The sequence below is a fragment of the Thrips palmi genome, unplaced genomic scaffold (genome assembly GCF_012932325.1).
Source record: "Thrips palmi isolate BJ-2018 unplaced genomic scaffold, TpBJ-2018v1 HiC_scaffold_5, whole genome shotgun sequence".
In the NCBI taxonomy this organism is placed as follows: domain Eukaryota; kingdom Metazoa; phylum Arthropoda; class Insecta; order Thysanoptera; family Thripidae; genus Thrips; species Thrips palmi.
In genome coordinates, this window is record NW_023144632.1 from 16,703,059 (window position 1) to 16,716,382 (window position 13,324).

Sequence of the window (13,324 nt, forward strand, 5' to 3'; positions counted from 1 at the left end):
CGGACCGCGCCCCGCGCCCCTTGCAGCAGCGAGAACTCGTGCGACAAGCGTCGCAAACTTTGTAGTCTCATTTAGTCTCATTTCTGTCCTTCTTGCTGATCCTGGATACTTTCCCTCACGGTCGGCCACATGGTGACGGTGCGTGCGGTGCGTGGTGATAGAGAATAACAACAACAACAACAACAACAACAACAACAACAACAACAACAACAACAACAACAACAACAACAACAACAAACGCAACGAAACTGCAAAGAACTACTTGGAACGGGGCCTGGTGTGCAGCGCACCGGGCGCACGGCCTCGAAAAGGTGCGACATGCAAAATACTGAGAACAAAACGCGCGCCAAAGGGATTCGCTTTGACGGAGCCAAATCGGAGCCAAACCAGAGGGCCGACATAGGCCCAGGGCCGCCCACGGCCAAGCCTCTCAGCCCACACGCAGAGAAATGCTTAGCGCTAGCTGCTAATTCTTAACTGCCCTTGCTAATAATCTTAGCTGTATATGGACAGCTAATACCTTAGCACCAGTTGCTAATATTCTTAGCAGGCACATATTAGCTAGGTAGCTAAGGCCTTAGCAAGCAAAACTAAGTCAGAAAATTTTCGGTATTCGAACCTCAGACTTTTACTTGCCGACTTGTTACCTTTCCCCTTCGGCTACTGCCGTTCCTTCTGCGGAGAGAAGTTAGGGAGGACTCATATCCTACGCTGGGGTCGAATGATCAGTCAATAGGAGCTTAGCGCCAGCAGCTAATTTATTAGCACCACCGCTAAACCTCTGTGCTAAGATTTTTGTCAAGTCTTGCTAAGTTGTGTTAGCTTCCGCTGCTAAGTCTGCACAATGTAGCTAAGGATATTAGTTCTTGTGCTAAGTCTCTCTTGCTAAGGTACATTAGCAGGTCAGCTAAGTTATTTTTCTGCGTGCAGGGCCCGGCGAACAGGTATGAAGGTCAGCGCGTCGGGCGCGATAGGCACGATGGGCGAGTTGGGAGAGGTGGGTGAGGTGAGCGAGGTGGGTGAGGTGGGCGAGGTGGGTGAGGAGGGCGAGGTGGGTGAGGTTGGCGAGGTGGGTGAGGTGGGCGAGGTGGGTGAGAGGGCGAGGTGGGTGGGGAGGGCGAGGTGGGTGAGGTGGGGTGGGTGAGGTGGGCAAGGTGGGCGAGGTGGGCGAGGTGGGCGAGGTGGGCGAGGTGGGCGAGGTGGGCGAGATGGGCCCGATGGCACGGCCCGATGTGCATGAGCCGCGTGTGCGGCAAGGCCCTACCTACAGACGGACGCACAGACGCGGGAGGGCGGGGCGCGGTGGGGCGCGGTGGGGCGGGGCTGGCGGGATCGTGGCCTTGAAGGACGGCTCGCCAGGCGGGGGAAAGGAGGTGAGGGGGGCAGCGACCGCTGAACCGATACATCTCGATGCCGGGAGAAACATGCCGAAGCTGTCTCTTTCGCTCTCTCTCCCACTCGAGCATTATGTGGGGAATTAGGTTGCTCGCCCGACATAAGGCTAAATGCATGCTCAGAGGATTTGAGCCATTAGGCTTTTAGGGTATAAACTATGAACGAAAGAGTGGCCTGGGACTGGTCCCACGGCATTTAGCGAGTTTATGGAAGTGCCAGCAGCGCTCTGCCCTAACCTAACCTGAAACTTGCCGCCGGGCGCCTTTCCGTGGCGGAAGACACGTGACGCGGGACAACCTGCAAAACTGCCTCCGTCTCGCTCGCGCAGCAAGGAGCAGCTGCTGTGTAGCGGCGTAGCCTGGCGTAGCCTCTCCGTCATGCGAACACTGTGTCCAGACGGGCGTGGCGGCGTGGCGGGCCGCGCTGGCCGCCATCACGCTGACCGGGAAGGTCGTGCAAGTCCAGCCGCAAGGTGCAGCTCGTCTTTTTTACCGTCTTTCTTTCCTGTCCCTCGCTCCATCTTCCAGGCGAGACGGGTGAAATACCGCGCCCTTCCGATGTGCACTCCACTTGAAGTCAACCCACTGTATGATCTAGGAAAGGCTGTCACGCGGTGCGACGCACGAATGCGACAAGCCGCGAAAAGTGTGGTGAGGAAAGCCCCAGGGAGACGCAGGAGGGCCAAGGCGAACTGTTGGGTGTTTGGAGGCCAAGCAAGAGCCGAACGGTGGTCAGGGCGAGCGCTTGTTAAAAACAAGCTCCGCGATTCTCTTTGCGACGATGCCGGACGGACGATGCCGTCGCCGGGCGTGCACAGGGCGTGCACAGGGCGTGCAATCAGACGCAGTCAGGCATACCGCGCACCGCCCTCGCTCGCACGCAACAGGGATAGTGCCGACGCTTCTCAGAAACCATGAAGCGCTTTCGCCCCGCTCCTTAGCTGCGATGAATATTTTGTAATTTGCTGGGTTTTCGTCGCTCCATCGAAAGGACCAAGAGGGCAGGCGGGACTTTTTACGAGGCCTGAACCTGTTTAGTTGACAGCTGCCTCGTGCGCGCGCTGCACAAAAAAAAACAAATAAATAAACTTGGCCCTGGAAAACGATCTATGCACCGCCCTCGCCCCTTTTTCGAAGCCCCGAAAACGGTTTCCACTTTTGACTGGAATATGCTCGGAGTGCGCATCCCAGCGCGTTGTCCGGCGTCGCCGCGTTCTGCTGAAGCAGCCGTCGCGCTATCGCCCAATTAATTTCCCTGTATCAGTCGACAGCCCTGCGGACAGCCCTGCGGGCATCAGCAGACTTGCCCCATTTGACGAGCGGCGTTTGACCGTAATTCAGTGGCCGCTCATTGGCTTATCGCGACCTACATGGCGCGCTGTGTGTGTGTGTGTGCGTGTGTTCGTGTGTGCGTGCGTGAAGGGATGAAAGGGACGGGGAGGTGCGCTGCCGCGGGCGCCGTGCTCGGCGTGGCTCGGCGTGGCTCGGCGTGCGCGCGGTGCGTGTGTCGGGATGTGTTTAGCGAGTTTCAGATTCCGCCCACCTCACTGCCCCTCAAATGGGCAGGACATGAAATACGGTCGGGGCGAGGGGTGCAGGTGGAAGGGTGGAGGGAGGCCTGCTTTGGGGTGGCCGTTCTCGAACCCTGCCCTGCGGAGCCCCGCCCGCACCGAGGGTCTCGCCGAGGGGCCCAGCTGGGGCAGCGGTCTGGCAATAAGAAACTTTGATGGCGGTACAGTGTCCAGCGCCGCCGAGCGCCGCCGCCGCCGGGCCGGGAGCGCCAGACCCAGCAGGCCAGCAGGCGGCCCTTCCCCGGCCTGCTTTAGCCCTTTGACACCCCCAGGCTCGCCCCCAGGCCCCAAAGGACCTTGGGTCTGGGGTGCGGGGTGGCACTAACCTTCTTAGGCGGTCCAGTGGCACCAGCCTCTGGCACCGGGCGTGACTGGGCCATGTGCAGGGACTAGCGCCCCTGCCGCTACCTGGCCGCCCGGGCCGCCTCGCTGGCAGCCCAGCATCACCCCGCTCCTTTGACTAGCCAGCGTCGTAACAGGTTGCGGCCCGAAACAGCCCGCCGGGCCGGACCGCGCAGTGGACCGCGCCCCGCGCCCCATGTGTCCCCATGGCGTCCCCTCGGCGCCGCGCGCTCCCCAGCCTCGCCTCGCCAAGCCTGGCCAAGCCCCGCAGAGGAAGCGCCTTGCTTTTCGACTGTTTGCCGAAAGCCACGTAAATTATACGTTTATCTCGACGTCTCGCGGCGCCGAACAACAATGCGGGCAAAATAGAAAAAGGACCGCCAGACGCGAAGCTCCTTCTTTCGCCTTCCTTCTACTCGTGTTCCGCGCACATTTAAATCACTTCGCCATTCTTACCGAATTTCACGCGGCGGTTCGTTCCGCGCCTCGGCAACGCATCGGGGGCGGAAAGACACGACTGGAAGGAGCAGAAAAAAGGGGGGGGGGAGTGCGTCTGGAGCCGAGGAGAAACTCCGAGGAAATGCTGTATTGTGGGTGCAAGGCAGTGTGTTCTTCAATGCACAGAAATTCAAATTCGGTTCTTCGGGTTTCTTCACACACTAGCGCCGTGTTTGCATTAAATGCCGCGGCAGTACACTGATTTCTCTCGTTTTGTTTTGCCGCGGACGTGGTGAATGTGAATGGAATGTGAGGTGGTGGCCGCGGGGGTGCACGGGCACGGCCGTGCACGGCTGGACGAACGCGAACGATAACCAGAAAGTTGCTTAAAAGGGCGAGGTCGCCCGCGCGACAGGGATGGTTTAGATGCATGGCGCGGCCTGGCGTCGCATAAAATATGGCCGGTCCGCGGGGCGCGGCGCGGGGCGGCATGTGTCGGGCCGAGGGCGGGCCTGGCTGGCGGCCCTGGCGGGGCGGCCCGCGAGGATGACAGACAGTCGGCGCTGGCAGCGTTTCCGGCAGCGCGAATGAAGATGAATGCAGCAGCCTCATTGGTCCAATTCCATAAAATATTTTGGCTTACACCTCGATTTCTCTGCGAGCTCACGACGTCTCTTCCAAATTCCGACGTAAAGTCATTGGCGCCGTCTGCGCGCCGCCGCCGCCGTCGTTGCTCTGGGCGGGCATTAGGGGGAATGTCGAGAAATGCGAATAATTCTATTGTCGAGATTGTCGCTTGAAGCCGCCAGGAGGAGACTGGCGGACTGCAGGAGGAAAGGGTTTGCCTGCGTAACGAAGCGTGCGCCCCGCGCCCCGCGCCACACCCTGGCGGGCCTGGCGGCGCGGCGGCGGCCCTGGAGACGCGACAATCAAATCAAAATCCTTTTCCACCGCCTTCCTCCAACATCAGGAGTCGGAAGGAAATCGCTTTTCGAGGGCGTCGATGAAAAGTCCTGCCTGCCTTGCCGCCTCGCCCTGGCCTCGCCCTGGCCTCGCCCGCATCGCCCCGGCGCTGCACCAAATGCCGCACTTGTTCGTGTGCACGAGCGCAGCAGCTGCAGCGGAGGCGCATTGTCCCCGGCATCGCCCCCGTAGCAGGCCGACGACAACGAAGGCAAGAACCTCGCGTGATTTAAATTAGGAGCGCCAGGCGGAGAGACAATCTTTCGACGTCGTGCCGGAAGAATTGCCCGGGCGGAGTGTGGCGGTAACGAAGTGACAAAAGAGCGAAACGAATTTGTCAGCGAGGAGAGAAGTCGCCCGTCCTGTCGGAGCCCAGCGCGGAGCCCGGCGGAGTCATGAACCAGCGAGCCGAGAAAGGCCAGTGATGATACACACTTTCGGAAAAGAATTAACAATAATCGACTGGGCCTCCACTGACTTACGGCCCCACGGCCTCCCTTCCCCTTATCGCAGGCCGAGGCCGCGACACCCCTGTGGGGCGGGGCGGGGTGGTGCCCTGAGCCCGAGCCCCGCGGCACACACAATGGCACCCAGCGGAAAGCGATTACTTGAAAGCCGTCTTAGAGTCCGCGGTCCGTGGAAGTGGCCGCCGTCGCTGCGACGCTGCGATCGCAGTGAACACCAGGCAGACGCTGCTCGTGCACCTCCATCGTCTCGGAGACACCCATATTTCTTTTCAGGTTTTGTTTCATGCGGCTTCGAAGACATCACCGGCTATACAGAGTTGCACACGATTTTACCAACACGGTAAAAACGGTACCTGGTTTTAAGCCTACAGTAGAGACATAAGCGATTTCCAGGGAGCTCCTGGGAAACCATAGAAACCATGTTCTTGCAGGAACAGTTTTTACTCTGGAGGTCACTGACTGAGACGCCAGCTGCCCTCCCCCGGCGGACCAAACTCGGTTATGGCGGCTTGTTACATATCAGTCTGGCTTGGCTGTGGCTGCGGGCCCCGTAGCGACCCTCCCTCTAGGGCTCGGCTCCGCAGGGGCCAGCCTGCTTAACGGACGTATCCTACACTCATCGGGGCGGCCCCAAGGCGGCCCGCTCGGTACTGCGATCTGCGTTCCAACGAATCCTTCTTACACCCCCACTTCAGCGCCGCGACCCCTCTCTGACAATGATGGAACTCATCAACGTTAATCCGTTATCAAACTCGTGGGGAGCAGCACTGCTTTCCAGGGGGATATCGCTGATGCGCTAATATCCCCTTTGTTTCCTTGAAAACGCGTGGGGATGCTCACGACAACATGCCGTGCTCGACGGCTGTAGGTTACCACAGACTCCCGACGTGGAGGGGTTACTTGAGGGAGGCCTGCAGCCCCAACCCCACACCGCCCCACACTGCACAGCGTCGCGGAGCAAGTGCAGTGCAGTGTGGTGGCGGTGGCGGTCTCGGTTAGACCCGCGCCGCTGCCGGTCGCGCACCGGCGCGGAAGATCGGTGGTCACGGCGGCGGATGCCTGCGACTCCGGGATGCTGGAGGACGAACAACGGGCCGAACAACGAGCTCCCACACCGTCTTCGCCAGTCCAGGCAAAACTTTTCGGATAACCGGTAATCATCGTGTTGGTTTTCCCCTCGAATTCACCATATTCTAGATTCCGTCGAGTCTCCGTCTAGACTTAGGTTCGGCCAGCAGCCCTCGGCCTGCTCTGCCCCGCCCGCATAGCTCAGTCTGTATCGACTTCTTCTAGTTCGATGCGTCCGAGGGGCAAACAACTTCGTCAAAATTTGTACACCGTTATTTCAAATTCACGTTATTTCACGTTATTTCATTGTTATTCCAACGTTATTTCAAGGGTATTTCAACGTTATTTCGCGTTATTTCGTGGTATTTCACGTTATTTCGCGCTATTTCACCGTTATTTCACGCTATTTCACGCTTATTTTGGCGTTATTTCAACGTTATTTCACCGTTATTTCACGTTATTTCACCGTTATTTCACGTTATTTCACGGAAAATGTACACCTAAATTCAAGTTGTTTGCCCCTCGGATGCGTCGCCTGCTGGCTGGCCCTTCTGGCCCTTCTGGCCGTCCGAAGCCGGGCGCAAGGCCGAAGGGACGGCGGGGAAAAGGGGTGGGGGCGATATGAGATTCATCTCCCCAGGGCCCGCGGCCCGCGGCCCGGGACCCGCGGCCCGAACTACCGAACACTGCTACCGATGTCAGAAAAAAAACTACCGTAGGTCAAATTCGAAAAGTTGGCCAGGGATTTTCGTGCTTGAGAAATAAGTGAAACCATCCCGTATTACTTCATGTGTACCACACAAGTCGACGGGAATGAAGCACACTTCGAATGAGAAATCCATGGGCTCAATTCGCGTGTCCTCCGGGCTCACTGCGTAAATGTCTTACAGTGAAAGGCTGCACCACCATATTATTGTGGAGATTTTGTCCATAATACAAACGCAATTTGTTAAAATATCTATAAGGAACTAAGGAACAGTGAATCCGCAAAGGGATGTTATGAAGCCAGCTGCACCACCATAATATAGAACATTTTCACCATAATTTAGATAATATTAACCATACAACATTCAGAGTGCCCAAGAGTTCAAACGTGTCCAGATTCTTTCCGTCTAAACTAGTCATCCGGAATCTGTGCTGTCGTCGGACCTGCTGTTGGCTCCAATTCAAATTCTCCTTTGGCCATTTTACGCGTCAACGTCGTCAACGTCGTCAACGTCGTCAACGCCGTCAACGTCGTCAACGTCGTCAACGTCGTCAACGTCGTCAACGTCGTCAACGTCGTCAACGTCGTCAACGTCGTCAACGTCGTCAACGTCGTCGTTCTGTGGTGGCGGCACCGCGGCCCCGGGTACTGCAGCTTGCAGGTCGCCACTCAGTCCCCCGCAGTGCCCCGTCCCGTCCCGTCCCGTCCCCGGGCCGAGGGCCAGGCCGGCCGGCCAAGCCACCACCGCGTGTAACGAGCGCCCGCTCCGCCCGCTCGCGGCTCGAATAGCAAACAGGCTTGCCAAATCCCCGGCGGCGGGACGGGGCGGCGCGGGCCGGGGCGTGGGAGGTCCACTACATTGCCATCTGCAGCGCCGGGCCGCCGGGCCGCTACACCGAATCGCAGCCAATCAGGTTGGGCGCGCAGCCCGCAGCCCGGCACTGGAGGAGAGGCAGCGCCCCGGCAGTAGGCCGCCCATCCGACATGGCCACAGGCAGGGCCACAAGCCCTGCCGCGCGCCCGCAGACCCGAGAGTAGGCAACCCGTCGCACGCCGGAGCGGCGCTGCGGCCGCGCTGCAGGCGCGCTGCGTGCTGCGTGGCGCCACGTCCAAGCCATTACCATTACCATTTAGGGCTAGACCACACATGATCGTATGCCATTTCGGGCCCGACACATGCTCGCCTGCACTGCAAAACGAGACATGGCCGTCCTTACTAAGGTGACACTTTATCCCGGCGGAGAAGAAGCACCAACGGCTACGACTCCCACTCGCAGTATGGCCAGTCAGGGTGAAGGAGACCGTCCAAGCCACCGTCCAAGCCACCGCCACCGCCAGCCTCCAGCGCGGACGCGAAGCGACAAGAACGAGAGGGAAAGCCCTGCAAATCGGAATGTAAGAATCCGTAATTCACAACGCGGTAAAACATTGGCCGGGCTGCGGGCGCGCCAACGCGGCACACACCCAGAGCGGGGCAAAGCCAGGCAAAGCCAGGCAAAGCGGCGGGGGCGTCCAAATTTATGGAGTGACTTGGCAACAATAGTGGGCCAGAGCGGAACCGGACACGCTTCCGGTAGGCCCGGAAACAAGCCAGTTGGCGGGCGGGGCGTATGGGGCGAGGGAAGGGGGCATATTTACGGGTTTGTCGTCACTCTCACGGCCCCTGGGGCGGGCCCGCCGCGCCGGGCCCCTGGTGGCAACTTATTTGCAAGGCGCGAGGCGAGGCGCGGTGGCCTCGTGTGGCCTATTAGATGCGGTAAGGATCTCCCCAGGGGCGTGGCGGGGCGGGGCGGGGCGGGGCGGGGCGGGCCGAGGCGACCCTTTGCGCAGAAAGCCGATTACCCGCCATTCGCCGATCGCGCCGCCCACTGCCCACTGGCCAGCCGGCCCGGCCCCGGCCCAGCCGAAGGCCCAGCCCACCGCATTCAACCCCTTTGCGCAATAAATATGGTTTCATTGTGATGGCTCGCGCCCGCACCGCGCCACACGGCCACACAGCCACACCCGCCACGCCACACGCCCCGCGGCCCGACCCCCAGGCCCCAGGCCGCACGCGCTGTGTGGATGTTGTACGTGTGTTTGTGGAAGCATGCGAGACACTGCAAATTATCGGTACATACACCACACCGGCTATATCGTCTGCACACATGGCAAAGGAAGGGCATTCATTCTGTCTGGCGCACATACACTTCACACTTACTCACTCACTCACTCACTCACTCACTCACTCACTCACTCACTCACTCACTCACTCACTCACTCACTCACTCACTCACTCACTCACTCACTCACTCACTCACTCACTCACTCACTCACTCACTCACTCACTCACTCACTCACTCACTCACTCACTCACTCACTCACTCACTCACTCACTCACTCACTCACTCACACTCACACACACACACACGTATCAATGTATGGATAGTGCTGGGGCCTCGGCGATGGCGATGATGGCGTCCAGTTCCGACACGTTCAGCACGCGCCGCCGGTCAAGCGGGCACTCACACACTCGCATCGCCACACACACAAACGCAAACACACTCACGCACACGCGTTTGCGTGGCCCGCGCCACTCAGAGCGGTGCATTGATTCAAGTGTAACAAGGAGCGCGTCGCCGGCCACGGCCTCGGCCACGGCAGCAGCATGTTCTCGAGAACACAACGAAACACCGCAGCGGCGACGGCGCACGGGCCCGGCGGCAGCGGCAGCAGCGCTCGGCCATTTTCCGCGCCGCGGGATGGAAAATCGCGTCTCGCGGTGCGACTGCGACTGCGGCCTCGGCCGGCGGGATTGGACGGGATGCGACGGGCGCGTGCCGGCCGGACCGGTACCGCGGCGCGGCGCGGCGGCGCTCTGGCCAGCTTTGGCGTTTCAGGTTCGGCTGGGCTTTGGCGGACCCCGCTGCGCACAGAGGGCCAAACAACCTCTGGAGGCGGTCAAAACTCCAGGCGCGTTTTGAGCTCTAGAGTCACTAAATGAGACTCGAACCGAACGTGTGACCCCCACCAATGGATTGCTCTCAGAACGAGGAATCCATTGGTTAGGTGGGGTCACACGTTCGGTTCGAGTTCTGCTTAGCGACTCCGGAGCTCAAAACGCGTGTAGAGTTTTGGCCGCCTCCGCCGGCGAGTCCGCCGGTCTTCTGGCCCACTGTGCTGCGCCCCGCCGTTTCTTTGCGTGCCGCGAGGCCGCGAGGCCGCGACGCCCAGGGACCGACGGGGGGAACGCACTGCCCCTGCACTGCGAGGACGCCGACGACACGGTTTGTGTTGCCGCGTCGGACAAGTTGACGTTGTTGTCGTGCGTCAAGTGCGTCAACGGAGCGAGCCTTGACACCGCGGTCCTGCCCGCGGCGGGGCGGGGCGGGCGGGGCAGGGCGGCCTATCAGTGTGGCCATCTCGGAGTCTCCCCAGCCTCACCCCAAGCCGCCACCGCCACCCCTGCCTGCCAGCCTCTCGCGGCCGCCCGGCCCGTCCCGCCCGTCAACGGGTTGTCAGCTGCCAGAGACACTGCTCGACGACGAAGGGAGCGTCGCGTCGGAGGGGCAGGCTAAAAAAGGGAAGAAAAGGCACATTTGACTGCGTCCTGCGCGCTGGCCTGCGCTGGCAGTGTGGGTGCTCGGGGCGCTCGAGTCCCCCGTGTCGCGTCGCGGCGTCGCGTCGCGGCGTCGCAGCAGGCGGGTCTAGCGTTCAAGTCGCTCACTCGCGACGGCCTCGCGGCTTCGGTCCGCGTGGCGCGAGGGCGACGACGGCGGCGGTCCAAATAATCGCCTTTCCAAATGATGATGACGTCGTCGACGTCGTGATCGTCATGGCCGAGGAGGGGATGGGAGGGGGTGCCGGCAGCGCTGCGCAGTGCATGCCTCTGATCGCTATCGCCGCCACACCGCGCACCGCGACCGCCACAGCTGTTAATGGGGTGATCAGATGTCCGGCGGCCGCGCGGCCCAGCGGCCCAGCGGCCCAGCCCACTGCCGGCCGGGGGAAATCACATTTGGGATGCATTGCTAAATCAAACACATGTTCCTCTTGCTCCTCTTCCTCGGCCTGATTGCCTGATTGCCGTCCCAGTCGAGTTTCGGGGGAAAAGAGGGGTAAAAGTGAGGGGGGAGGCTGGCGCCGGGTGGGCCGCCGACCAGGCGCAGGCCGGGCTGCACCGCAAGGCACCGCAATCAGGAAAGGCGAGGCGGAAGGACCTGGGCCAGGTCACTTTGCATGGGGGTAGTGCACTCACACACACACTCACTCTCTCTCACACATACACACACACACACACACACACACACACACACACACACAGAGTGTTGACTGTATAGAGTGGGGTAACGTGGCGGTGGAGGGGCCCAACAATGCTATCGAGAGGAGCAGCAGCCACTTTTCATTTTCCTTCCTCACAATGCTGTCCTCCACTCGAGCGGCCACGGCGTGTGTTGGTGGAATGGGGAGGGGAAAGCGGGAGAGGGGGGAGTAGGGGTGGTGCTGTATTGCTACGAGTCGCGGATAGGTGTCGGGTGCAAAGGCGTGTTGTACTATGAAGTGAGTGAGCTAATGAACAGCAGCAGCAGTAGCAGCAGAGAGGCACTGGACGAAAAAAAAACCAGGAGAAGTTTATTAGAGTTTATTCGGCGTACGTAGGTCTCATCGGCATGCGGGTCCTTGGCGACGTCCTAGTGGGGGCCGAGTCTGCGGCACTGTCACAGTGCTGACGGCGGGAGCGAGACCCAGTTGGACCGCCTGTTATAAGCCAGCCGAACTCGGCCTCAACCGTTGGTTACTCGACGAGCATACGACTGCCGGGGCGCGGCGGGGCGTGGCGGGGCGTGGCGGGGCGTGGCGGGGCGAGGCGGGGCGGGGCGTGGCGGGGCGTGGCGGGGCGGGGCGTGGCGGGGCGTGGCGGGGCGAGGCGGGGCGGGGCGTGGCGGGGCGTGGCGGGGCGCGGCGGGGCGTGGCGGGGCATGGCGGGGCGTGGCGTGGCTGCGGTCCCGCCTGCCGCGTTGAGGCAACAGACGACGTGCAGGTGTGGTGCCGCGGTCCGATCGGGACGGCACGGGACGGCAGCCCGCGTCGCCGAGCGCGTGGCCGCGGCGGTGAGGCTCCAAATGAGGGTCTGGCCGAACGGCAAGCCGAACGGCAAGCCGAACGGCCCGAATGGCGGAGCTCCGCGCTCCGCGCAGCGAGGAGCGGAGCGAAGACGCCCCGCAGTTGATTCTTACAGTTCGGTGACTTCCGCCCGCGGGGACTCCAGCCGGGGAGGTGCGGGGGGAGGGGGACTCGGCGGCGGCAGCGGCGGCCCGGCGAGGGAGGGAATGACTTTGTGTGCGGCACGCTGATTAAATCGGGAAGCTGTGGAAAGCGAGGAAAGGAAAGCAGGGAAGAAGCACGCGGCCGAGGCGGTGGCGCGCGGTGTCCGTCTAGCGGGGCACGGGCCGTGATCCACTTCTCCCGTTCTGGCTCGATTCCTCAAATACCCCCAGCCGGTCCCGCAGCCATGGTGCGTTCGACGGCAAAGGAACAGGAAAACTGGTCGCCCGGCGGGCAACTCGGTCGGTACAGTAGGAACGACAGGCACGGCGGCAAGGCGGCACGGCATAGGCACCCCCCGCACCGCATTACGTAGTGCGTGGATGACCCCGCTCAATGGCGGAGCCCGCGCTCGCCTGTGTGTGTGTGCGCGTGTGTGTATATGTGTGTGTGTGCGTGTGCGTGTGTGTGTGGGTGTGTGTGTGTGCGTGTGTGTGTGTGTGTGTGTGTGTGTGTGTGTGTGTGTGTGTGCGCGCGCGCGCGTGCGTGTGTGTGTGTGCACCTACCGCGGTGTCGTCGAGGGCGGCTGTTGGTCCAACCGACCCAATGCGCGCGTGCGTCATGTCCAGGAAAACCGTTTCACCGAATCGAAAAAGTTTCTGAATCAATAATATCTTTCCCGACCGTTTTCTTTGAATCAATGATTGTTCTTTCATCTGAACAAAGGGTTTTCTTGAAGCCGAGAATTTGAAACCTTTTGTCACATTCCGTGATGGTCACTGGAATCAACTGCTGCCCCTTCCCCGCGGGGACGAAGGACGAAGGTGCTGCAACACGCCTGGTACGGCAGCGCCCCCGCGCCTTCGCGCACTCCGTTCTGGATTTACTTTTCCGCGCAATGCAGACGCGAATTAAATAGAGACGGTCGCATCGCGCGTCGCACCGCCACACTGTGCACCGCGGCCTGCAGCGCGGCCCGCTTTGTTCGGCGTGCATAGGGGAGCCTGGCCTGCCTGGCCTGGCCGCCAATCTGGCACAATAAAAAGATAAAGCCACAGTGTCGCGGCCGCTGTGCTGCCGCTGCTTCCCATAGCGGGCTGGCGGGTTGGGCCGAGGCAGCCGAGGCCAGGC